The sequence below is a fragment of the Stenella coeruleoalba genome (assembly GCF_951394435.1).
Source record: "Stenella coeruleoalba genome assembly, chromosome: 8".
NCBI lineage: Eukaryota > Metazoa > Chordata > Mammalia > Artiodactyla > Delphinidae > Stenella > Stenella coeruleoalba.
Window position 1 is genome coordinate 103,949,867 of NC_137154.1, and position 26,601 is coordinate 103,976,467.

A 26,601-nucleotide genomic window follows, 5' to 3' on the forward strand; every position below is an offset into this window, starting at 1 on the left:
TGAACAGGAACAAGAAAGAAGAGATGGGAAGGGACAGGATATTTACTCTAGACTGAAATACCTTTTTTCTAATCTTACCAAAATAAGGAAGTATACATTACATGACATAAAATACCAGAGACTGCAGAAGGCAAGGATAAAGGGGGAGAAAAAAAATGAAAATAACTACTTGGCAGATGGGAGCAAAATAACAGAACAGTTCATCGACACATAGGAAAGCCTGCTAGTAAAATTTAGCAATACAGATGTGAAATACTGCCCACAGTGTCAGCTCCCAATAATTTTAGAATACTGTTAGCACACAAAGAAGCCCAAGATGGTGAAAATTCTTGGACTTCCCTGGTGGTCCAGTGGTTAAGAATCTGCCTGCCAATGCAGGGGACATGGGTTCGAGCAGTGGTCTGGGAAGATCCCACATGCTGCAGGGCAACTAGGCCCATGTGCCGCAACTACTGAGCCTGCGCTCTAGAGCACGTGAGCCACAACTACTGAGCTCACGTGCCACAACTACTGAAGCCCGCGTGCCTAGAACCCGTGCTCCGCAAGAAGAGAAGCCACTGCAATGAGAAGCCCATGCACCGCAACGAAGAGTAGCCCCCGCTAGCCACATCCAGAGAAAGCCCGCAGGCAGCAACGAAGACCCAGCACAGCCAAAACAAAATTAAATTAAATTAAAAGGGCTTCCCTGGTGGCGCAGTGGTTAAGAGTCCATCTGCCAATGCAGGAGACACAGGTTCAAGCCCTGGTCCGGGAAGATCCCACATGCCGCGGAGCAACTAAGCCCGTGCACCACAACTGCTAAGCCTGCACTCTGGAGCCCACGTGCCGCAACTACTGAAGCCCGCATGCCGTAACTAGGGAAAGCCCACACACAGCAACAAAGACCCAACGCAGCCAAAAACAAAATAAATAAATAAATTTATTTTAAAATACATTATAAAAAAATTAAACTAATAAAAGATGGTGAAAATCCTTTAATTCAAAAAGTGTCTGGAATCTAAAGCAGTGATACAGAATACCCAGTTCTTGTTCTTTAAGATATATTGATACTTATAAGACCTATTGAGCTCCTGTAACTAATAAACTATTCAAAACAGTGTGACATTCTGCAATTATTTATTGTTTAATAAATTGTTCAAGAAAACTGAATTTTAGGTATGACTATGCTACTAAGTAAGTCACTTTAAAATCCTCTAGCATCAGCTTCCTTAACTGTAAAACGAGAGTATAAAGTGGTTTCTAGCCTTAAGCTTAGAAGGGAAGCAGCAGAGTATAGTAGAAAATCCACAGACTCTGAGTTGAACATCCGGGCTTCCCCAATGACTCAGCTACTCAGTAGTTACATCCTTCGGCCAAATCACTTAAACACCTTGAGCCTCGATACTATTCTATGTAAAATGGATATGATAATTACCTACTGGTGTTACAGTGAGAGTTACATGATATATGTAAAAATCCCAGGCACAGATTTAGCACATGGTAGTGCTCAAATGTGTCAACTTTCATATTTTACTGATGAGCTATAAGAGCTTCAGAATTTTCAAAACATTTCATATTTTTTTATTTTATTTATAAATTTATTTATTTATTTTTGGCTGTGTTGGGTCTTCGTTGCTGGGCACAGGCTTTCTCTAGTTGCGGTGTGCGGGGGCTACTCTTTGTTGTGGTGCGCGGGCTTCTCATTGCGGTGGCTTCTCTTGCTGCAGAGCGCGAGTTCTAGGCACACGGGCTTCAGTAGTTGTGGCACACAGGCTCAGTAGTTGCGGCTCACGGGCTCTAGAGCGCAGGCTCAGTAGTTGTGGTGCGCGGGCTTAGTTGCTCCATGGCATGTGGGATCTTCCCGGACCAGGGCTCGAACCGTGTCCCCTGCATTGGCAGGCGGATTCTCAACCACTGTGCCACCAGGGAAGTCCTCATAGTTTTATAAACCTAGCAATTTATCAAATAACCAATGCCCTGTACCTGAACTTTCTTCATAGCAAGGCTTGTCATATTTGATTGCCTTTTTTATTATTACTTTTTTAACTGCACAATTTATAGAACCCTGTTGATCTTGATTTATGAGCGAGGCGGAAGGATGATTCCAGGAACTGCCTCAGCACTGTCCAACAGGCAAGTGCTGACAGGCTCTGTGAGCTAGGGACAGACTTCCTCCGCTCGTCTTCTTGACCTGAAAGAACCCGAGATCCACAAGCTGTACCTTGTCTAGAAAATGGCCACCTACCTTCCTTCTTTCACCCACTGTCTAAAATGTTAGAGACTTCATTTCCAGGAAGAGAAGCATTTCTATCCTCTCTAATGATTTCATTCAACAAATATTTATTAAATACTTATTAACAACAAATATTTATTAAACATGCCAGATACTGTTCTAGGTCCTATATATATACATATGTGTTGTAACATATATGTATATATATAGGACATATATGTTGATAGCATATACATATGTAACATATGTATATGTTACATATTATATATATATATATATATATATATATATAAATGAATGGTGTTATATAATTGAAAGTAGGAGCTTTAGCCTCAGACAAATCTGGGTTCTATGCCCCCAAATCTACCATGTGCTTACTAGGTGTGATGTCAGTAAGCCACAGACTCATCCTCAGTCTCCTCGTTGGAAAATCCAAATTATCTGCCCGGCATGGCTGTTGTTAAGACTTAACAGTCTGCATTTCATCAAGTCTCTAATGCACTTTTTTTCACCTGTTAACACTTCTGAATGAGGGGTCTATTTTACAACACTGGTGTCCCACCGTCGCTCTCACCCAGGTGGCAGGGAGGCTGTGGATGCCCTGCCCGCGTGTGTGACCTTGCTCACAGCCCTTCATTAGTTCTGTCCTCGCTTCACTGAGTCATGTGTGTTGTGAGCACCAGACACCCTGCGTGTAACTGCCATTTTAAATGCAAAAAGATGACACTGTAATTTGGCATTAAAACTGAAAGGCATGGGAACAGCAGCTGGGCACAAATTTGATTAGGGAAGCAAATATCCATCACTGGAAAAATGACCTTGCCCAACAAACCTATGGGACTTGGGTATAAGAGACAGCGTCGTGAATGATGCTGCTTTGTGCAATGTTATTACTGAGATACGTGGAAAGACAGGCCTGCCACAGGCTGAATAAAAAAACACCGGGATCAGAACTCCCAGAATGGGTACAGGCTGTTTGGAGGAGATTCCTGGTGACAGCAGTGTGCCCTCTTTTCAGAAATGCTGTGTCCCCAGCACTCTTGATGGTACAGAGACATCGATGACCCTGAGCCAAAAGTGATTCTGAAGAGTCAGCCTCTGAAAGCGACAACATTTTAGGAATATCTTAAACAATTCATTTCACTTATATTTTCCCTTTCATGTATGCACGAGTGATGTGATAAAAATCTATGCCTAAATAAATCTAAAAGAGCTCTTTCAAAGTATCTAATAAAAATTCTAAGTACCAAAAAGCACTTGAATCAGAGTTTAATTGGCAAGGCTTTTTCCTTTTGTAATGATACATAAAATAATTGTTGTTTCTTACCACCAACATCTTAGATTCAAGACAACGTGATAGCATTTGGGATCACGTAGCATAATGACGAACATTCGAGAAATGGTAGCAATTCTTTTCATGCTTTGTGAACATCGAGCATAAAAGGTTGAGCAAGAGCTCTGCTCCCACGGAGCTCACAGTCTAGTGGGAGGGATGGGCAGCTGGCTTCCCAGCTCACCGGGGATGCCTGCGTGGTAAAAAGGACAGTGAGGAAACGTGAGGGGGAGAAAGAAGGAAAGAGAAATGCCTGCCTTTCCAGCCGCTGCACTAACAAGGCTGGCCCGGAGCCAGACGATGGAGTAGCCCAGTGACCCAGCCTCCACATCGCCTGCTCTCCTCGTAGTTCCCACCCCACAGCCGTATCCCCTCACCATCCACCAGCCTGGTTCCCACCAACACCGGCCCTTTTGGGCTGAAAGAAGCCAATTCTCCAGAACCACTCAGGACTTGGAGTCGAGAAGCTCCCGTTTCATCACCTGCACGTAGAGGTGGAAGAAGAGGCCCAGATCCACCTTCAAAGGTAGATGTGCACCCTGGATGACAGGATGAACTATAAATACAATATCACTTTAAAACGTTGTTATAGGCCTTCCCTGGTGGCGCAGTGGTTGAGAGTCCGCCTGCCGATGCAGGGGACACGGGTTCGTGCCCCGGTCCGGGAAGATCCCACGTGCCGCGGAGCGGCTGGGCCCGTGAGCCATGGCCGCTGAGCCTGCGCGTCCGGAGCCTGTGCTCCGCAACGGGAGAGGCCATAACAGTGAGAGGCCCGCGGACCACAAAAAAAAAGAAAAACAAAAAAACACACATTGTTATAGATAGTTGTTAAATTCCCCGGGATTATGGCACATTGTTGGACCTCAGAAACACTAAGAATGCAAGAGAGGTTTCTGCACTGGTGAGGTGCCTTCCAGATGCATCGTTCTTTACATGGAAGGAAGTGCGCCACAATCCAGACAGTACACTTGCAAATCAACTTTTCTGGCTCATGGCAAACTAACCAGCAGAGACTGCTAACTCCTTCCTTGAAATCCTACACGACACACGCCATAGAAAGAAGTTAGAGGGAGGCTGATAGACTTGCAAAATGAATATAAAAACTGTGGGAAAGAAAGTGGACGAGGCGGCTTTGCAATCGTGGGAGGGAGCTGTGGGGGAGCTCAGAACAGAAGGGGACCAGCCAGCAGAGCGGCGGTGAGGAGGCAGATTTCCTTCTCCTTCTCTCCCTGCGCTCCTGCTGCCCAGCCTGCAACAACCGTCCCGCAGTGCACAAACTCAGCAGCCAGCCCTGCGCGGCCAGCGGTAGGGAGACCTCAGGGCCCGTGAGGAGGCTGGGCGGGGAACAGACACCAAGGCCTGGAGGCCAGCCAGCGCCTCCCCTTAGGCCTAGGGCAGCAGTGTGCACCGACAGGAGGGTTCTCCCGGGGCAAACAGGCAATGGCTGGGCCCAGAGGCTCTCTGGCCTGATGTACAAGCAATTGCTTGTTTTTGTTTGCTTCGCCTTTCACCTTTCTTGGAATGAACAGGCACAGCTATCTGGTGACTTTTGCTGACCCAAGTATAAAAAGAGCATCCTTCAGGAATGCTCACATAGAAATCCGTCTCCATTTAAGGGAATGCTGCCTGAGCTTGCTTTAGGCTAGTTACACTGGAATAGGCACACAGCCACTGGAACCGCAACTTGGATTTGCCATACTTATATGAGAGCAGGCTCGGGATTCAGACAGCCTGGCTTAAAATCACAGATCTGCCACTCTTAGCTTTTGACAATTGGTTTACTCTCTCTGAGCTTCAGTGTTCTCATCCGTAGGATAAAGAACGGAAGGATATTAGCTGTGTAACAGTAGAAAACGACTGTAACTAACGTACACAATACAAAAACACCCTTATGTCAAGAAACAGAAAGGACACCTTCTGAAGTCATATTTAAGATTAGATTCCACTTGGTAAGAATGATTTCACTCTATGTAGAGAGGGGAAAAAAAAAGAAGAACATGTTCATTAAAGCACTAACATAAAAAGGGAAAAGAAAGATTATGGGGAATCCAATTCTATGACACAGAATAATAGAATTGCAGAACTAGAAGAGAAATTCCAGGCCCATGGTTCTCAAATATGTTCACAAGACAGGACCACAGTGTTCTTTGCCAAGCACCATGAAACATTAACATATATATTTTTTATGTCACAAAACAATATTAGCTAACATTTGTATAGCACTTACTACGTGCCAGGCATGTTCTAAGTACTTTACATGTATTGATTCATTTAATCTTCACAATAACCCATGAAGCTGGTACATTATTGTCTCTACTTTATAGGTGAGGGACAGAGAAAGAGAGAGATTAAGTGATTTGCCCAGGGTAACAGAGCTGGTAAGAGCTATTATGTGGCAGAGCTGTGATGCCCAGAAGCCCAGGCATGTGGCTACTGAGCCCATGTGGTGGCCACCATTCCACCCTGCTTCTCGTTCCATAAACTAAGATTACTTGACCTGTGTTAAGATTCCAGCATAAATGGCTCCATTATATGAGCTATATAAAAATCACATCCAAGCTCATTTTATAATTTTTTTAAACTATCAGATTAAGCAAGACTAGGTCTTCCCAAGTTTTCCACTAACTTTTTTTGCTACTTGTTCATTTGTCACCTCCTAGTGCTGACTAAGGTGATTGGCAGTAATAGCAACAAAGAGTTAATGAAATTTCATGGGACAGAAGCTCAAAATAAAGAAAATTCTATCCTTTATTTTTATTTAAATGAAAAACCACCTTGGTCTAGCTCTAGAACACTACTGTTTCGGGGGAGGGTACTTTGGAAACCACTCGTCTCGGGCAGCTTCCGTTTTACAGAAGCTATCATCCAGCTCAGCGCTCTGGCACTGTGGCCATGGCATGCCCGAGGGAAGACAGCACTCAAAGGCCAAGCTCAGGACAGGATGTGCCACCGTGCGCCAGCACCAGTCTGAGAAGTATCACTCATCAACTCCTTCAGCTGATTTAATGTCACGACAGCTGACAAAGTTGTTTAAACCCATATCCTCATGATTCAGAAGACATAACAGGACAGAATCACAACGAGCGCTCTGCTCTGCACAGCTGGTCACCACTGCACAACTGAGGTGCTACAGTAAATGTGAGAGCTATAAAATCAGACCAAGCAGACTGGAAATATAGGGCTTCTACTATATCTAAGTGCCCATCGACAGATGAATGGATAAAGAAGATGTGGTACATGTATACAGTGGAATATTACTCAGCCATAAAAAGGAATTGAAATAATGCCATTTGCAGCAACACGGATGGACCTAGAGATTATCATACTAAGTGAAGTAAGCCAGACAGAGAAAGACAAATACCATATGATATCACTTATATGTGGAATCTAAAATATGACACAAATGAACTTATCTACTAAACAGAAACAGACTCATGGACTAGAGAACAGACTTGTGGTTACCAAGGGGGAGGGGGATGGGAAAGGGATGGAGTGGGAGTTTGGGATTAGCAGATGCAAACTATTATATACAGAACGGCTAAACAATGTCCTACTGTATAGCACAGGGAACTATATTCAATATCTTATAATAACCTATAATGGAAAAAATATGAAAAACTCTAGATACATATGTGCATGATTGAATCACTTTGCTGTACACCAGAAACTAATACAACATTGTAAATCAACCATACTTCAGTTAATTAATTAATTAGTTAAATGTGAAAAAAAAAGGCTTCCACAACGTTCACTCATTTAGAATGGCAAGCTGAGATTTTACATTTCATTGATTTCTGGAAGAAATAGTTTTGGAACTCAGAAGGGAAAAAAAACTGAACTTGGTTCTACATGGTGAACAGGAACTGGTAGAGGAAGTAACAAAGGACAAATAACAAACGTATACAGATTTCAACACAAATTCCCCATTCTTGCTGAAAAGGGGAAGCCCAAATAATCCATCCCATAGTTTCTCAATTTTAAAAATTCACAACAAATTAGTATCTCCATTGAGAAAAAATGAAAATGAGGAGTGAAAACTATCTGCAACACCCTCTCCTTGCCCAGCAAGGTGCCCCACGCCCTGGCAGACACTGTTTATTCGAGCTTCACCCCAGCCGGGGGCCAGGGGGAGGGCTAGCGCAGGACCGGCCTACAGTTCACAAAGGACCAAGTGACCACAGACAGGGTGATGACTCCCCCGCAGTCCTGGGTCTGGTGGGCCTGAGGTCCCTCCGTTTGTCGGAGCCCAATTCCATCTGAAGGGGCTACTATGACCCCAGCTAAAGAGCTCCTGGAAACCTACAAGTGAGGGCGGAGTAGTAGGACAAAAATATCGTTTTTTTAATTCCACGAGGAAATAAAGTAAGCACAATTCCAGTGAAGGGAAGTACACCTAAGGAACTAAACGCTTCTGAAAAAATAAATAATCAGGGAACAAGGCTTTCAGAAAGGCTTTCAACAAACTGTTAAAATTATAATAATAAACTTTTGACTAGGTTCCAAATAAAAAAGGGGTTCTTAATTAAGCAGTTATGGATTTGGAATATTTCCATATAAGCAGAGAGGTCTAAGGGTAAAGATAAAGGATGAAGAAGTGATCATAATGGGGTCCTCCAGGTATTTCCACCGATGCCATTCACATTTTACATTTGTTATAAGTGTTGGCAATGAAGCAAATAGTGAAAAGCACAAGACTGCAAAAAAACTCCAGATAAAATTTTATGCCACTGGGGAAAAAAACTCCAGAAAAAACCTTCAGAAACTGGGTCGTGAGCAGGGGAGAATGGCAGATAAGCGTCGGTGTAAGCTGCACTTTTAATATTATGAGACTGAACTACCTGTTACAGTCTAAAAACTATTGTAGAGGGACCTCCCTGGCAGTCCAGGGGTTAGGACTCGGTGCTGTCACTGCCGGGGCCTGGGTTCAATCCCTGGTCAGGGAACGAAGATCCCGCAAGCCGCACGGTGCAGCCAAAAATTAAAAATAAATAAATTAAATAAAATTAAATTAAAATAAAAACTGCTGTAGAATATATCCTAAGTAACTTTTCCTAATTTGTTTCTGGCCATAAACAAGGACAACACTGTGTAACCAGAAGAGAGCTGAACGAAGGTTTTTTAAAAAAACACAGAGTAGAAAACGCAGGATGACAACAGCAAGCAAGGAATGAGGTGTGTCAAACAGGCCTGCAACGGTCACCTCGGCCATCTCTGCCTCTCCATGTGTGTCCCTTTGCCTTCCACTTCTCCCACAGAAATCTCCACATTAAGCAATGATTCCTCCTACTTTTCTTGTGCACACAAAGGGCTTCAGAGACTATCAACTAAGGGTTCTCTTCTTTGAAAGAAGGTTATTTTTTCCAGTCAGGGCTGTGGCACTCCTTTCTTCATGCCTCAAAAGATGCATGCAAGCAAATCTTTCTTTGTGTCAACCCAAGAAACACAGGCTTTATTTTCCTAGTTCAGATAAGAACTTTTCATGCACCAAAAGAAAACAAAGATTGATCCTCCCATCCCATTTGATAGTTTGTCAGCAATGCATTTGAACCCCATCAAGTCATTCAAAAGAACTCTTACCATTCACTCAAAGAAAAGAAAAACCTAGGCTAAGGACATGCTGGGGGTCTTAGCCTAACAATTCTACATTAATATCTTTGAGAATTCAAAAGGAGGCAGCACTCAGTGGGAGTTCTAAAGAATGATAGACCTTGATGTTTGCCTTTTCCTTTTTACAAAGAATAGCTGGTTGGCTGGTAAAATGTGAAAGCGATTCCAAAGAGGACTCTATCAGGGGTCTTCCATTCTGCTCTTAAAAGATTTCAGGTGGAAACCTCAAACCGCAGTGTCTCACAGGCCTACGGAGAAGCACACAGATCATTAGTGTCCGACCTGAGGGAGGGTCACAAAGTAAAGGCATGTGGATCCAGGAACAGAAAGCCACCAGCGTCTGGAAGCCTTGTGGCACCTTTGGGAGCGGCCACCTGCCGGCCTCCACCCTCTGCCCATCCTCCCGCGGGCTGCAGAAGGGCCCTCCACCCCACCAAGCTGACTCCAGGCTGGTCGGCACTTTCTGCAGGCCTACAAGACAGAGTCTGCTCTTAGGTTTGACCTTCCGGGAGTGGCAACGGAAATTTCTAGGTAGGTGTTTCCTAGGGAGCCTCTTCCTTGGTGGGCCCAGAAATGCAATTTTTTTCTTCCCAGCAAAGTGAAACTACCAAAATCCCACTCTGCTATTCAGCTGCTTCTGGCGTGACTTGTTAGCCTGCCGGCCAGTACAGCCTAGTCTACAAATAGCTTGAGGGGAAAACCAGGGCCGGCCTTCGCAGCCCTTCACCTGGAATGTCTTATCTCTCCAGCCCCACAAAGTAGCCTAAAGCACTACCTGCTGCTCTTGTCTCTTAGTAGCCCTTTCCAACCAGCTTCCCAGCCTCCTGGGAATCAGGAAATGCTCCAAGGGGAAAAGCAGGTGCAGAAATGCAGGCACGTTTCCATAAGCATCCCCTCTCTCCTGGGTCTGACCATTCAGAACTGGCTGCCTTGGTAGGAAACTGAGGGCAATCCCAGGGGGATGAGACTGTGAAAATATTTCCCCTTTGACCTTGTGACTGTGTTTATCAAAATCTGAGAACTTGTGGACACCAGTAATGGTAGCCCCTGGTAAGAAAAAACTGTCATATGACACATCTGCTATGACAAAGTATAATCAAGATACACCCAGAATCAGTAAATAGGTCACTGATTTATCAAGGAGCAGAAAAGCAATGAGAAAGCTTCGGAATATAGGCAGTATCTAAAAATATTGTGTTGTTATTAAAATGTGATTCTCCCAACTTTGAAACTAAATATTCCTTCTTCATACACTGCAATGGAGGAAACGTCCCCAGTCTGACCCAAGCCCAGGGCTCTCCACCTGGGCTGCTGGGCAGCCTGTCCGTCTGGTCCCCTCAGGGGCTGCACCACTCTGCACGCTTCCCCACACCCACTCCTCTGCAGCATCACTGTTCCCTCCCTACTGGAACACTCACATCAGCAAATGTGCACAGTATCTCCTATCTTTACTGTGCACTTTTCTAAACGTGTTATATTTCAACAAAATGTGTACAGTAAAAACAAACTTTCCCTTGGGCCCACCTTCCTGCTCACCTACTTCTCTCTGCTGTTCTCACACACAATAAAGAGCTGGCGAGCCCACCTTCACTTCCTCGCCCCACATTCCCTCCCCAACTGGGCTTCCACCCTTGCCAACACACCACCCTGCCCCCCTGCAAGGCTGCACCTTTTAAAAGTCTACAGCCAAACCCCAGGTTCCCTCCAGGTTCTCAGCTCACTTGACCTCGGGAGCATTCACACCCTCCTTAAGCTCTTCTCTCCACCTCCTAACACTAAACTGTCCTGGTTCCTCCCACCTCTATGGCACTTCCTTCACAAGCTCACTTGCTGGCCGACCCCTAAAGGCTGCGCTGGCAGACCTCTCCTCCTTCTAGCTTTACACACTCCCAGGGCTCAGGCCAGCCTTCAGGGCTTTTGCAGTGGCTCCACCCGGATGCTCTGGCCAACATTTCAGATGGCCACCTCCTCCTCCCTATTCAGATTTCAGGGTCAGTGTTACCTCCTCAGCAGGCCTTTTCTGTTCCCTGTCTCCACATTCTCTCCTTTCACACTCTGCAAAGCATGTACCATCAATTAAGAGATGCACGCATTTTGTGCAGAGTCTGCGTCCCCTGCCACCCGCCACGGGGGAATGCAGCTGCACGAGAGCGCCCTCACCCAATGGGACAACGCAGGGCCCTCAGCACCTGGAACCCAGCCGACAGCAGAGGGTCCACAAATGCTTCTGGAATGAACGCATGGTCCAGTCTCCTGCCTTAGGAGGGAACCACTTTCTTAACAAAACACTCTTAGGATGAATTCCCATAAATAAAAAAATGTGTCAGCATTAAAATGATGGTGCACAACTACTTCCACAGTTAAGAAATTAAGTATATGTATGATATCAATGTTTATAACTGAACTTTCATGAGCTGGAAAGAAAGAAACATGGAGGGGGAGAAAGCAAATTCCTCAAGACATTATCTAGTACCATAAACTAGCAAATCCGAATATTCTGAGGGAACTTGAACTCACGCCAACTATAAGACTGCAAAGGTCCATGGAACTCAGCTGCTTCCCAAATCAAAATCAGTCCTTATAAACACAGAGTACACTGGGTCAAATATGGTATTAAAAGAAATTCTCTGAGAAGTCCACGTATTACAACCCAAGGAATAGATCTTGACGTCTGACTGTAGAATTTCTGCAGTTTCTGTAGGCATGACCTGTGTCATGCCCATGACAGCACTGTCACAGTAGGTCAGGTATTAAGAGGAGCCAACCTCACAGGGGATAAACCCAGGCTCAAGGTGGCACAGCCAAGGCTAGTGGCAGGGCAGTTTGGGAACTAGAATGTACATCTCTCCCCTCCCCTGGGGCCTCCAACCTGCTTTAGTTAACAGGATGGACAGAGGTTCAGGGGTGACCGTCAGAACCGTCGGAAATCACAGCTGGACAGTCCTCCCTCCTGTAGAGCCATGGTCAGTCCTTACACAATTCCTGGTGCCTTACCAGGACCTTCCACTAGCCTACTACCACCCCACGTCCCCTTCCCCCATCTCTAGCATGGCGGCGTGGACAGAGCTCCAGAGTCAGATGGCCTGGGTTCACACTCTTCAGCCACCATCCACTCACTACGTGACCAGAGACAAGTCACCTCACTTCCCAAGCCTTAACTCCCTCATCTATAGAGCAGGAACAACAACGAGAGATCCACTTGCTAAGGTAGGACTATGAAATAATAATGTGAAGCCATGAAATCAATGAAACAGAACACCATACCTGGCACTTGGGAAACAGTAGCAGACGTTCATGGTTGTGGTTGCCCCAGTTACTGATATTAATTATTAATACACCTTAACAATGCATGTTCATTCCTAGGGTTAAGCACCTCTGGCTCTTCACCTGCTATTGTGTAAGTGGAACATTCTTGAAATTCAAATCATACAGACTGTGAACTCTCCACTAACAAGAAAGGTTTTTCCAACTAAGAAAATCTATAGTATATGGAGGTTCAGAATTATAGTTGAACATAGCTTATGCACCCTCAACTTCAGCAAAATATTAATCTATATCTTTAACACTGGCAAGATCTTTTATGCCCACTAACTACACAAAGTTGCCTCTTTTAAGGATATCCTAGTTTCTATTATGCTCAGTTCTGTAGTATACTTTAATCTTCTCAATTTCATTCAAAATTCTGAGATAGCAACAGATAATAGCAAGTGTTGGTGAGTAGGCAGAAAAACTGGAACCCTCATATACTGCTGGGTAAGAATGTAAAATGCTGCAGCCACTATGGAAAACAGTCTGGCAATTTCTAAAGGCTAAACATAGAGTTACCAAATGACCCAGAGATTTGTCACCAAGATATAATAAACCCAAGGGAAATAAAAACATATGTCCACATAAAAACTTGGACACAAACATTCATAGCAGCATTATTCATAATAGCCATAAAGTGGAAACAACCTAAACATTCATCAACTGATGAACAGAGAGATAAAATATGGTACATTCATATAATGGAATATTACGCAGCAAAAAAAAAAAAAAAGAAATGAAATACGGATACATGCTACAATAAGAATGAACCTTTAAAACTTTGTTAAGTGAAAGAAGCTGGTCACAAAGGACCATACATTGAATGAATCCATTTATATGAAATATGCAGAAAAGACAAATTAACAGAGATAGAAAGTGGATAAGTGGTTGCCCAGGGATTGGGATGAAATGAGGAATTAAGGGGTGATGGCTAAGAGGTGGAGCTCCTTTTGGAGTTATGAAAATATTTTAAAATTGATTGTGGTGATAGTTGTATAACTGTGAACAGGCTAAAGCCACTGAATTGTATGCTTTACCTGAGTGAATTGTATGGTACGTGAATTATATCTCAATTAAGCTGTTGGGTTTTTTTTTTAAGAAAAAAAGATGGGCATTTAAATCAATGCAAGCCTTCTAGGAAGCAATTTGGCAATAAACATCAAGAACCTTTCTATATAGGGAGATAGATACAGAGAGAAAGAGAGAGAATAATACTTGCTACTGGAGCAAACATAATGGCATTTCTGATGGGAACAGCTTGAGGAAGTTCCAGAGGCAAGAGAAGTTGAGGATATGCTCAGGGACTATAAGAGAGAAAAGCCTCAAACCATAATTAGGGTGGATCTACAAAAGACTTCCAGTTGAAGAATTACAGTTCCCAAAGTTTATAACCTGGTTTTATCAGATTCACCTAAGGACCTAGGCAAAAAGACAAATTCCAGAGCCTCCCCCCTGAAATTCTGGATTCTCTCAATTGCAAAGGTCGAGGGGAAGAGCAGGAAGCTTTGTTCATAAACCTCTCCAGATGATTCTGAAGTCAACCAGATCTGTCTAAATCTTACACAGCAAGGGAAGAAAAATATTTTATCATGGCAGTAACATCTTTTGGAAAATCATTCTAGAAGTAACATGAAGGACTGATTATACTGAGGCCAAGAACTGCCTTCAGGAAGCACTGGGCAAAGATTAGAGCTCTGAATTCTTATTCCAACTTCATGACATTAATAGTTATTCATAGGGGCTTCCCTGGTGGCACAGTGGTTGAGAGTCCGCCTGCCAATGCAGGGGACGCGGGTTCGTGCCCCGGTCCGGGAAGATCCCACATGCCGCGGAGCGGCTGGGCCCGTGAGCCACAGCCACTGAGCCTGTGCGTCCGGAGCCTGTGCTCCACGACGGGAGAGGCCACAACAGTGAGAGGCCCGCGTACCGCAAAAAAAAAAAAAAAAAGTTATTCATAGACCTTTATTGCTCAAAGTCACCTTCTAAAAAAGAGATTCTTTTTTGTTACTAAGCAAAAATTTAGCAAGAATCCTTACACCTTTCTTCAAAATATGCAACTTACCAGCTTCTCTAATATGTTTGTGGTGTGAATGTCTTAGAATTCGGAAAAGGCTGTGTGGTTGTTAGTTCAGGTGGTCCTCCTTGCCAACCAGATTACTCTCATGCACACTTGATTTTCCAGCTTCCCTTCACCACATGATAACAAGCAAATCCATTCCGTGCACTTACCAGGAATATTGGAAATAAGCTTTGTATGCAAATACAGTTTAATGGGGAACATCTGAAGACTGAGAGATTAATACAAATGACTCATCGAATAATATGGAGCATCCATGTTTTCTGACTACGGATAATGGATGACATAGCTCTGAGCACAATCCTTCCAGCTCCCTTTCTCAACAGTAGCATTTATTCGCAAGAGAACTGGCAAGGGTACAAATACAATCTCTGGCCCGGGCGCACCTGTACAAAGAAAGCTATCTGGTCCACATATCACAAGCTCTTTGTTGAATTAGCAATTGCAGTAACTAAATAGGAGACTTGCAGGTGGGTCTTCTGGGGCCCTGAAAGCCTTTCTTACAGAGGGTTCTGGGTGGTAACTATGACTCGACAATCACAAATCCAGGTTAGGATAAAATACTAGATAATGTTAAGGGGCATAATCTCAAGTACTAAGCTGTTTCCTCAACGAATTCAAGCGCTTTAAAATGTTTTAACTGGAAAAAAACGAATATTAAAATTGCTTAGAAGAAATTATTCTAGGGCACAATTTTCATAATTTAACATTTTGGATATAATACAAGAGAAGACAGTGTAAGTACTCATTCACTCTACCTCAACTCCTGAAATAGGCACAGCCTTTTGTTCAAACAGACTGGACCATGGCTCTGCCCCAGGACTACGAAGCAAAGTGACACTGGTTTGAAGTAATTCCCTTTGTATCCAATTCAGTCCCCCTGTGAACAGGTAATATGGGCCTCATCTTCTGTTCATTTTCAAATTCTCATTCCTCAACCTCAGCCCCTTGCTTGCAAAGTTAAATATGAAACACAGAATGGTCAAAAATAAACATTTAATTAACAAGATGGTGAGCCCAGACAGATGACATAGTGAGGCAGTTACTGCCTTCATAAAAACTCTATATTAATGGCATATAATTAACATTATAATCTAATTTCAACCTCCTCCATCTTAATAAAACTACTATAAAAGGCCAGCATCCACGACTGGCCTGGTATTCAGAGGTGTCTTCTACAAGCCAGGACATTTCTTACAGTGTTTTCTCAGTACAGAGTAGTGGGAAAATTCTGGATGTGAGACAAGTTCTTTTTCTTGACAACTGGAATAATAACACCTGATTTACCTAACTCAGCCTCACTGTTAAGATAGAGTGGGATGTTTGTTACAGTATACTACAATGGTAAAGAGTGTATTCCAAATGTTAGTAACTATTTAACTCATGATGCTAAGTATTAGATCATGAAGGTATCTTATCCAGAAAAGTCTTCTTTCCAAGTAAAAGACAATTTAATATATTTTCATTGTTAAACAATTCATTGGGGAATAAATATGTCTTAACTGTAGGCAAGGGTTCTCACAACTAATGTATTTCACTAGATAACATGTGTATTTCAACTTTAAACGGATAGAATTTTAAAACTATGTGATTAGCACTTTCTCCCATAAAGAGAGACATCCCATTCCTGTTTAGAAAGCTCAGCGGTATCTACGCTTTGCAAACACTTACCAGACCACTTCCTTCAGATATAGGCTACACGTCAAATGAGTTAAGACCACAAAATCAGGGTTTTTTTGTTTATTTATTTATTTTTGGCAGCATTGGGGCTTCACTGTTGTGCGGGCTTTCTCTAGTTGTGGCGAGCGGGGACTGCTCTTCCTTGTGGTGCGCGGGCTTCTCATTGCAGTGGCTTCTCTTGTTGCGGAGCACAGCCTCTAGGCGTGTGGGCTTCAACAGTTGTGGCACACGGGCTCAGTAGTTGTGGCTCGCGGGTTCTAGAGCGCAGGCTCAGTAGTTGTGGCGCATGGGCTTAGCTGCTCCGCGGCATGTGGGATCTTCCCGGACCAGGGATCAAACCCATGTCCCCTGCATTGGCAGGCGGATTCTTAACCACTGTGCCACCAGGGAAGTCCAAGACCACAGAATTAGAATCCCCTAACAGATGTAGCTCTTTATTTTAAAAATCAGCATATTCATAGTTCAACTGATTGAAAACATACTGTGGAAATTCAATGTTACTTAAGCAAACAACTACTGGCATAGTAATAATTATGGTCATTGCCATTTACTGAGTTCCCATCATAAGCCAGGCATTGTGGCTTATTAAATACTCAATTCCACTTAATCCTCACAACAACCGAAAATTATTACTTGGGCTTCCCTGGTGGCGCAGTGGTTGAGAGTCCGCCTGCCGATGCAGGGGACGCGGGTTCGTGCCCCAGTCCGGGAAGATCCCACATGCCGCGGAGCGGGTGGGCCCGTGAGCCATGGCCGCTGAGCCTGCGCGTCCGGGGCCTGTGCTCCGCAACAGGGGAGGCCACGGCGGTGAGAGTCCCGCGTACCGCAAAAAAAAAGAAAAATTATTACTTGTCCAAGGCCATAGCGCTGATAAGCGGGATTTGAACGCAGATCCCTTTCACTACAGAGCTTAGACATCTTTTCCCTTCTCTGCTGCACAGCTTTCCTCCCAGCAAAGCTGCCAGAACCCAAGCATCGCAGCACTGTGCTGTCTCCTCGGACTCCCACCAGATGATGCAATCAGTAGGCTAGGCTGGATCTCAAAGGAACCAGGGGAGATTGTAATTTACCAAACCCGCAGACAGATTTAATTGAGCAAATTAGTCAACAGCCAGAGTTAAGGTAACTACAAAGCTATAGTGAAGGGTACCCACTATAAGAATTGAAATGATAGTTTTTAAAAACACAACAGTATTTATTATATGCCTATTCTGTGCCCAGCATTGTTTTAGGAAATGAGGAACACACTAGATATTATTTTATTCCCCAGTAGAGAGGGAAAAAATATAAATAATTTATTTACCCTTGTGCCAAAATAAAGCTACCTGTGTATAGAACATAACAGCCCTCAAATATGAACTGAATCAATTCATATCAGGAAAATTAATTACCCCAAATATTCTTCCTGGTTCTCTCATGTGTATCAACTTCTCTAACAGTGGAGTCGCTGGGCTTTGGTGTCTGCTTGTCTTTGACTTTCTAGGTAATGCCAAACGGTTTTCCTAAGTAGTCATACCAGTTTCTATTCCTACCAGCCACGTATGACTGTTCTATTGCTCAAAACCTTTGGGACTTGGTATTGCCGACTTTCAGTCAGGTACACGTTTGCCAACTTGAATTTAGGCTCAAAGTAACACGGCACTGTGGTTGGAATTTGCATTTCCTTGATTATTAACAAGGCTGCACACCTTCTCGTATGTTTATTAGACATCTGGATCTCTCCTTCTCTGAAGTGCCTGTTCTAGACTTTTGCCCATTTTTCCGTTAGTGCAGGTAACATCTTAAATAAAAAACATCTTAAAAAAAAAAAAACCCTTTCGAGACTGAGGTCATGAACATATTCTCCTATGTCAACTTCTAAAAGTTGTACTGTTTGGCCTTTTATTTGCCATGCTTCCTGGGTCATAAATCAAGTGTCTGAATGTGTGAGACTCTTTCCGGACTCCTCGGGGTGTTCAGTTGGGCTACTGCTCTAACCCGGTGCCAGGATCACACTGTCTTAATTATTTAGCTCTTGATCTCTGGAACAGAAGGGTTTCCAACTTCTTTTTCTTTTTCAAGAGTGTCTTGCCTTTTCTTGGGCCTTGGCAAAAATTTCATCAGCTTGTCTAGTTTTTTTCAATTTGCTGGGATTACATTAAATCCATAAGTCAGTTTCCAAAGAATCAATGCCTTACAATATTGAATCTTCCAATCCTCAAACCAGTGTCACTCCATTTATTTAGAGTTTATTTGGAGTCACTCAATAAAGTTTCAGAATTGTTTCTGTAAAGGTCTTATACATATTTTGTTAGAATTAAAATATTTCTCCTACAGTTTATAACTGTTGAAAAACCACAAATCAGAAAAAAATATATGATTTTTAAATGATGTAGAAAAAGCTATGCGGGCCTCTCACTGTTGTGGCCTCTCCCGTTGCGGAGCACAGGCTCCGGACGTGCAGGCTCAGCGGCCGTGGCTCACGGGCCCAGCCGCTCCGCGGTATGTGGGATCCCCCCGGACCGGGGCACGAACCCGCGTCCCCTGCACCGGCAGGCGGACTCTCAACCACTGCGCCACCAGGGAAGCCCAAAAGATATAATTTTTTGATGAGATTCCTAAGGTTTGGGAAAAGTATATATAAATATGAATATCAACTTTCTTAAAATTTTTAAGTGAAACAAAGTTCATCAAAGCACAATTACTGGGCTTCCCTGGTGGCGCAGTGGTTAAGAATCCCCTGCCAACGCGGGAGACAGGGGTTTGAGTCCTGGTCCGGGAAGATCCCACATGCCGCGGAGCAACTAAGCCCGTGCGCCACAACTACTGAGCCTGTGCCCTAGAGCCTTCGAGCCACAGCTACTGAAGCCCGCGCGCCTAGAGCCCGTGATCCGCAACAACAGAAGCCACCGCAAAGAGAAGTCCGTGCACAGCAACGAAGACCCGACGCAGCCATAAACAAATTAATTAATTTTTTAAAAAAGCACAATTACTGCTCCATAATTTAGTTTTAATTCTAGAATTACTGTTTTGTGGTTATGTCATATCTCACTTCAGAGGGTTTAACATACTTGAGAAAACTTGTATGTCACATAAACAAGTCCTAAACATCTATTAGTCCTTATATTTATCAAATTATGAAGTACTGGAAATCCAGAATACTTTTTTTTTTTTTTTGGCCGTGCTGCACGGCTTGTGGGATCTTAGCGCCCCGATTAGGGATTGAACCCAGGCCCTCGATAGTGAGAGCACCGAGTCCTAACCACTGGACCGCCAGGGAATTCCCCAGAATCCCAGAATATTTTCAATTCATCAACTTCAAGAGAAAAAGAATAAAAGAGAAGATGAATAAATGATGAGTTAGAGGCTGAAATCTCATAATTATACATACCACTGCCTGGCACTGAGGACCCAGACACCCTGCTCCCGCCACCCACATCATTCACTAAACTGCCTCCTTTTTCTCATTTGTAAAGTAGTTAAAACACCGTCTGTCACTGTCGCACAGTAAGGATTAAATGTAAACAGGTGTCTTAGAAAGGACACTTCAAAGTCAGTCAAACACAAAGCCATAATTAGTCAAAGGATTATAGTTTTCCTCTATCAGAAGAACATGATGATAAGGTTGCCTATAATCATGGTTTGTGGCAAGACTGAAAATAACCCCTAGCGGATTGGCCTCAAAATCTTCAAGCAATGCCAACAAAATGGTGAGATTTGCATCCAAAAATAAGAATTTTGAAGAAAAGGGAGGAAAATTCCAGAGCTCACTTTAATGTCTTATGTTAATTGTATTCCTCCAAACATTTTAGAGCCCAGTAAGTAAAAGGCACTTCTGTACTGCATTCTATATGAGGGGACTATAAAATATCCAAAGCTTCTAGAAATTTACAATATGTTTAGGAAGCAAGAAATAAGCACAAATAGTTGCTATGCGATACTAATTAAGCACTCGATAAATGTTACAATGATTACAAAGCAGTACAAAAATCCTGTAGGGCATTCAGAGACAAGAGGGATCCCTTTCAGGTAAGATGTTCCGCCTCCCTCCCCACCTCGGCTTTCACCTGGCTCCAGGGCAGGGCAGACCGACACCTGTTTGTCTGTATGGCCTGTGAACTAAGAATGGCTTTACATTTTTAAATGGTTGAAAAGACAAAAGAAGAATATTTTGTGACACATGGAAATTATATTACTTCAAATTTCAGGGTCCTTAAATAAAGTTTAATTGGAACATGGCCATGCTTTCACACCAGGGGCGGAGAGTAGTTGCTTCAGGGAGTGTCTGGCCCACAAAGCTGAAAATGTTTACTATCTAGTTTTTTGGTTTGTTTGTTTTTTGTTTGGGGTTTTTTTTTTTGGGGGGGGGGGCGGGCCTTGAAGTGCAGCATGCGGGATCTTAGTTGCCTGACCAGGGATCAAACCCGTGCCCCCTGCATTGGGAGTGCTGAGTCTTAACCACTGGACCGTCAGGGAAGTCCCTATTATCTGGTTCTTTACCAAAAAAAGTTTACTGACCACTGCTCTAGAAGGATGGATGGGATTTTCGTGGGCAGAACTGGGGAAGGAGGGAGAAGTGGGCAGAAAGGAACAAACATTCCATTTGAGAAATGAAGGTGTGAAAACATGAAGGAAAACCCCAGAATTGCAGGGACAGTGAGAAGACTAGTTTGGCTGAAGTAGAATATCCAAAATCAGTATACAGTTACTGAGCCATTTTTACCGCTGTGGACAGTGATAACAGGCATTCTCACACGGAGTCTTTGCGGTTGGTACTATTATTATCCCCATTAATAATTAAGGAACTAGATTAATAATTTGATAAAGAAACTAAGGTTTACAGAAGTTAACTAATGGGCCCAAGATCACAGCCAGCCAATAAAGCTGGGCTCTAAATCTAGGTTCCTTTGCCCCCAGAGCCCATGCTGTTGAATTTGACACCGTATCAAACCCCCATACAGGGTAGTAAAAAGAAACACATCCACAAAGGTACGTAAGGGCAAAACGGTCAATGTTTTCAAATATAGGTATAGAAAGAATATGATTTTATCTGTAGGTTATGATTATTTGTGCTTAAAAGGATAGCTGTCCCATGAGCTGGTCCAAAGTGTTCCACACTTAGAAGCAAACTATTGTGGCCTTTTTTTTAATCACAGGAGAAAAAAAAATTATGAGCTTGATTTTTTCAATTTCAAGTTTCTCCCAGAAATATTTCTTAAATCTCTGAAAAAACAGTATATTGTAAAAATCAGTGAGTAAGTAGCAGACCAAGCTGGGGAAAATTCAGCTGATTATACTTAGCTCAACTTCTTTGTTTTGTTTTGTTTTTTGTCTGTTTGTTTTGTTTTGTTTTTTGTGGTACGCGGGCCTCTCACTGTTGCAGCCTCTCCCGTTGCGGAGCACAGGTTCCGGACGTGCAGGCTCAGCGGCCATGGCTCACGGGCCCAGCCGCTCCGTGGCATGTGGGATCTTCCCGGACCGGGGCACGAACCCGCGTCCCCTGCATCGGCAGGCGGACTCTCAACCACTGCGCCACCAGGGAAATCCTCAACTTTTTTTTTTTTTTAATGGATTATGTGCTTAACAGATGGCATTTCATTATTTTAAGTTCAAATGATTAATTGAATATATTTATTCAGTAACAGTTAACTCAATTACCTGGAAATGGTTTTGAGATTAAGGTATTCTTCAAAAGAATAATAATGCTTCTGTGAGAGCTATCATAAGCACTAAAAGAAATCAGACACATCTATTGGCTGAAACTATAGAAACAAAAAGATAAGACACTGTATGATGACTTACTGCCACTTGGGAGCACTCCCCCCCCATGAGACTAAGCCTAAGGTGGCTGTTCAGTGAACAAATCAGGCAGCCACGCATGCAACCCACATACATAATTTTAAATCTAGCAGCCACATTTGTTAAAAGTAGAAACTGGCAAAATTAATTGCAGTAATGGATTTTATTTAACATGGGATATGCGACATATCATTTCAACATGTAATCAATATTTTAGATATTGAAATAGTTCATTTTTTTTCACACCAAATCTCAAAATCTGGCATGCATTTCACAGTCACAGCACTAGCCATTTTTCAAGTGCTTCACTGCCATATGTGGCTACTGGTAACCATACCGGACAGCACAGATCTGAGGGACAGCGGGAAACAGGCCAGACCGTGAGAGCCAGACCGTCAGACTGAAGGATGTGGGTAAAAAAAGCGAGCATTTAGCTCCAATGTTCTGATGCTGAAATACATGAGTTCAACTAAGAAATGGATAACAAACAATAACAGACTATTTTCCCAATAGCAATCTGTATGTTTTGAGTTCTTAAAGCGTTGCACATTACTGATTTTATAATTTTATAATGAGTGTTTTCACCACATGTTTAACTAGTCTTGCTATAATTGTGACTTGGTATAATCTATAGCCTCCCACCTCCCTCTCCGTTTCCTCAACCCCAATTCTTTGAAATATTTCAAAGTTATCCAAAAAGAACCTACTTTCAGCTGCTTTCCACAACCTGAACCTTTAAAATCTACACAGGTCTAGGCAACTGGAAGCCCAAAGCCCCTGACGGACTCTGGAAAGGGAGTGGAAGTAATGTTTCAGTACTAATAGTTAAATATCAGTGTCACGGTAGGGCTGCAAGGAAATAAACTGGAAAGGCACCAGGTCCACATAAGTCCTGAACTAGGCTTATAACTTTGAGAATAAAAAAAGGAGGGAGGCCAGACACCTTTTAGCAGTAATTCATGTAAACAGTATAAGGCCAGAGAGGGAGAGAAAGGCTTCAACAGAGAATGACCAATATAATAAAGTCAGAAAAAGCTCCCCCCTCACCTTCCTGCCCCTACCCAGTACCCCTGGAGAATCCAGTGGGACCATTCTGCAAAGATTTGGTTATAGTAAAACACTTCCTTTTTCTTAACTCGCTGGCCCCTTCTAGACAGGAGACCAAATGCTCATTTGCTAATCTATTAAAGCACCTATGATAAAGTTAAACAATACATTTATTGTTTAACCAATAAATTCTGCTTGTGAAAACCACACAAAAGGCTGGGCAGGGTGTGTCTACACTCTCTGGGACAGAGGTGGGTGGGGGAAGACTGTGTATTTTAGTGGCAATAGGTCAAAGTACATCAGCATTCTATTTTAAAACAAACTCTGGCTAAACAATTCCAACATTGCAATGACAGGGTGTTTAACAGTTTATCATTTGCACCAAACGAAATTATACAGTTACCATGTGTTCACCAGTGCTTAAAATTATTAAGGAAACCAAAATTACAGTTCAGTATTTCTCAACTCTTGGAACAGTTCTGCTTGTTACTCAGAAACCTATCCCATTAGGTTACCTATGATAAATTTAAACAGTAATCAATAAATTCTGCTTGTGAAAAACAGAATGAATCAAATTTCATAATTCCTTTAGTTCAGAGGATTTCATGATGCCCCCTTCAAGTAATGGGGAAAACTACTGAAAATGGAAGATCATCAGTGACGTCATTAGGTACCTATTTACATTAAAAAAACAAAAAAACCAAAAACCTAGATGTGAAAACCACATATCACGTGCCAAGTTTGTAAAAATGTTTATATGCACACACAAAAAAGATTTGAAGCATACCAAAATATCAGTAGAAATTATCTCTGGTAATTGTACTTCAGCTAATTTTTACTTTTTATACTGTTCTATATTTTCTATGTCTTCTACAATGATCATGTACTACTGTTAAAACTAGAAGAAAAAAATAAATTCAGACAAGTGGCAATTGAGGCAGTGCCAACCAATTTAGGATTACACTGGATTGATACACTATCCCTTATACCATGATAAACTCTTATTAAGAAGCACTGAGGGCCCTTGAAGACGTGGGCTTTGCCTTATCTATAATACATGCGCGATTATATTCACATATACAGTACACTATACAGTATTATATTCACATATACAGTACACTAACGCGTGGTGGAGCACGCCGCAAAACACTAGAAAACTAAAAATGGCTTATTTAGAAAAAGACACCGGTTTAGCGCCCTCGCAAAACAAAAGAGCAGAGCCGAGAGTGGGTGCTCAAGGAATAAAGTGAGGAAGAGCCACAAGTGGGAAAAAAGTCTCGCTCCAAAATTTTTAAATACGCATCTATCACTAAATTGTTCTCTTTAAAACGGTTCACTTTGTCAATTTCACTTCATTTAAAAAGTAAACGCAGGTGGCTTCCCTGGTGGCGCAGTGGTTGAGAGTCCACCTGCTGATGCTAGGGCACACGGGTTCGTGCCCCGGTGCGGGAAGATCCCACATGCAGCGGAGCGGCTGGGCCGGTGAGCCATGGCCGATGGGCCTGCGCGTCCGGAGCCTGTGCTCCGCAACGGGAGAGGCCACAACAGTGAGAGGCCCGCGTACCGCAAAAGTAAACCCAGAAGTCACTTTGTAAACATATCAGATTGCATCAGCACTGCTTGAAGCATGGCTTTGCACCCACCAATTTTTATTTTTATTTTTTTTAATTTTGCTTTTTCAATTCTAGAGCATCATATAAGTACGGTTCCTCAAGCTGCTCCGGTGCTGGGGGGTGGAGTGGATGGAAGGATACCAAAAACACGCAATGTACCTTCCTGCCCTCAAAGAGCTTCCAGCAAAAGGTGGAGAGAGAAACAAAGGAGCGGGTCTGAGGCAGAGGCCGCAGAGCGTCACGAGTGATTTTGTTTTTAATGAACGTTAAGTGCTTTTGAGTTTAAAGAACTTTTGGGGACGATTAGCCCGGCAAGATTTGAACGGGCTTCGGCGCAGATGGCACAGGGCCGCGCTGGGCGGGACTCCTCACACACCGAACCTCGACTGCAGACCCCAAACCAGCCCGCTTTGTGCTTAGACCTACACAAACATAGATTGAAAATGGATCGAAACCCAACCAATCCGCCAAGCAAGGCTAACCACGTACGCACGCACTATTCCAAAGCGCTGCGTACACTTTACTTAGTGGAGGACCTAATACGTCGTCACGGGCTAAAGTGCTTAAGGAAAGCTGACCCTCGGCTGGCAACCATGCACCACCAACCCGCTCCCCAAAGGCCTCGGTCTCGCGCCTCTGCACTCGACCCAGAGCGCAAGTGGACCTCGGCCTGCGCCCTGCCCACGGAGGACACCATGCACCACGACTGACCCAAACGGGCCACGCCCACGCCCTCCGAGCGGGGCCTCGCCGGGTCCCGGGACGCCAACTTGTGCGTAAGGGACAGGGAACCAGCAATCAATGGCAGGACGGTGGCGCGGCCTCCCAAAACAAAGCAGGGCGCCTAGTCCACGGAGCCCGCCGTCCCCGAGCTCCGGGCCCAGCCGCCGCCCCCGCGCCCGCCGGCCAACACGGCCCGCCGCACCCCGAGCGCCCGCCCAACAGCCGCCGCAGGAGCGCGCAGGGCGCCCAACTGCCGTCCCGGCCCAACCAACGCGGGCAGGGGAGGAGAGGTGCGCGCGGCCGGCGGAGCGTGCGAGCCGCTCGGGGGTCGCAGGGGGGAGGCTGCGCGCAGGGAAGGCAGGGCGAAGAGGCGCCGGAGCCATGGCTGAACGCAGCACCAGGAGGGGCTCCTTTAGGGATTTTGCCCCTTTCCCCTTGGAAGGTGCAGATGGTTTGACCCCCCACCCCGAGTGAGGTGCCTCGTCCCAGCCCCGACTGGACTGTACCATCGGGCGGTGCCGCCGGGATTTCTCCCCCACCACCACCATCAAGTCCTCCCCCCCACCCGGGTCCGCGGTCGGTTGGCCCCGGCCGGGCTCTGAGACGCGGAAAGAGCTTGGCGCCATTTTGGGTGGGACTAAGCAAAGACGAAACACCCTCCCAGTCGATGGGGTACTCTGGACGCTGGCTTATCCGGTTCCCTTAATCCTTTAGGTACTTACACGATGTTGGGTGAGGGGAGCTGGAAGATCAGCGGGTCCCCGATCCTCTCTCCCTAGGGGTGATGGAAATCAAACCCCCCCCGCCACCTCCAGGTGGTTCTTCCCGCCGCAGAGTGGGAGCTGCATAAAAGGCGGGGCCTCATTAGCATAACCTGCCTGGCAACCTGATCTCGGCGTTATGTGATTGGTTGAACTCTGTAAACTCCATGCCTCGCCTAAAGAGGAGTAACGCTGGGGCAAACTGACAGGCCCAGATTTAAGACTCATGACGAAGATCCTGAGACGCTTATTCAGTCAGCGGAGAAGCTAAAAGGAGATTTACACAGTGGCCCAATGACGGAAGGCCTCTTTATTTCGTGCTCTGCTGTTCGTTTCAAGTCCAATCAAAGAGCGGGTCTCAGGCACCGCTCGCCTGCGTTTGTGCTCTAAGCCAATCAGAGAAGCCGACTCTTCGGTTTCAGGGTCAAGACCGCTCGGAGGGACCGGCGGCGGCGGCGGCGGCC

The 26,601-nt window shown here is 44.2% G+C and overlaps 1 protein-coding gene across 2 annotated transcripts in view; it reads right to left on the minus strand.

The window, feature by feature from the left end:
- PRDM10 (PR/SET domain 10) overlaps positions 1-26,329 on the minus strand; it is an 87,680-nt gene extending 61,351 nt beyond the window's left edge. For both annotated transcript variants that reach the window (XM_079930638.1, XM_079930637.1), the window contains exon 1: positions 26,099-26,329. The gene's annotated coding sequence lies outside the window, so the exon portion shown is untranslated. The remainder of the gene's footprint in view (positions 1-26,098) is intronic.
- Positions 26,330-26,601: the final 272 nt, after the last annotated feature.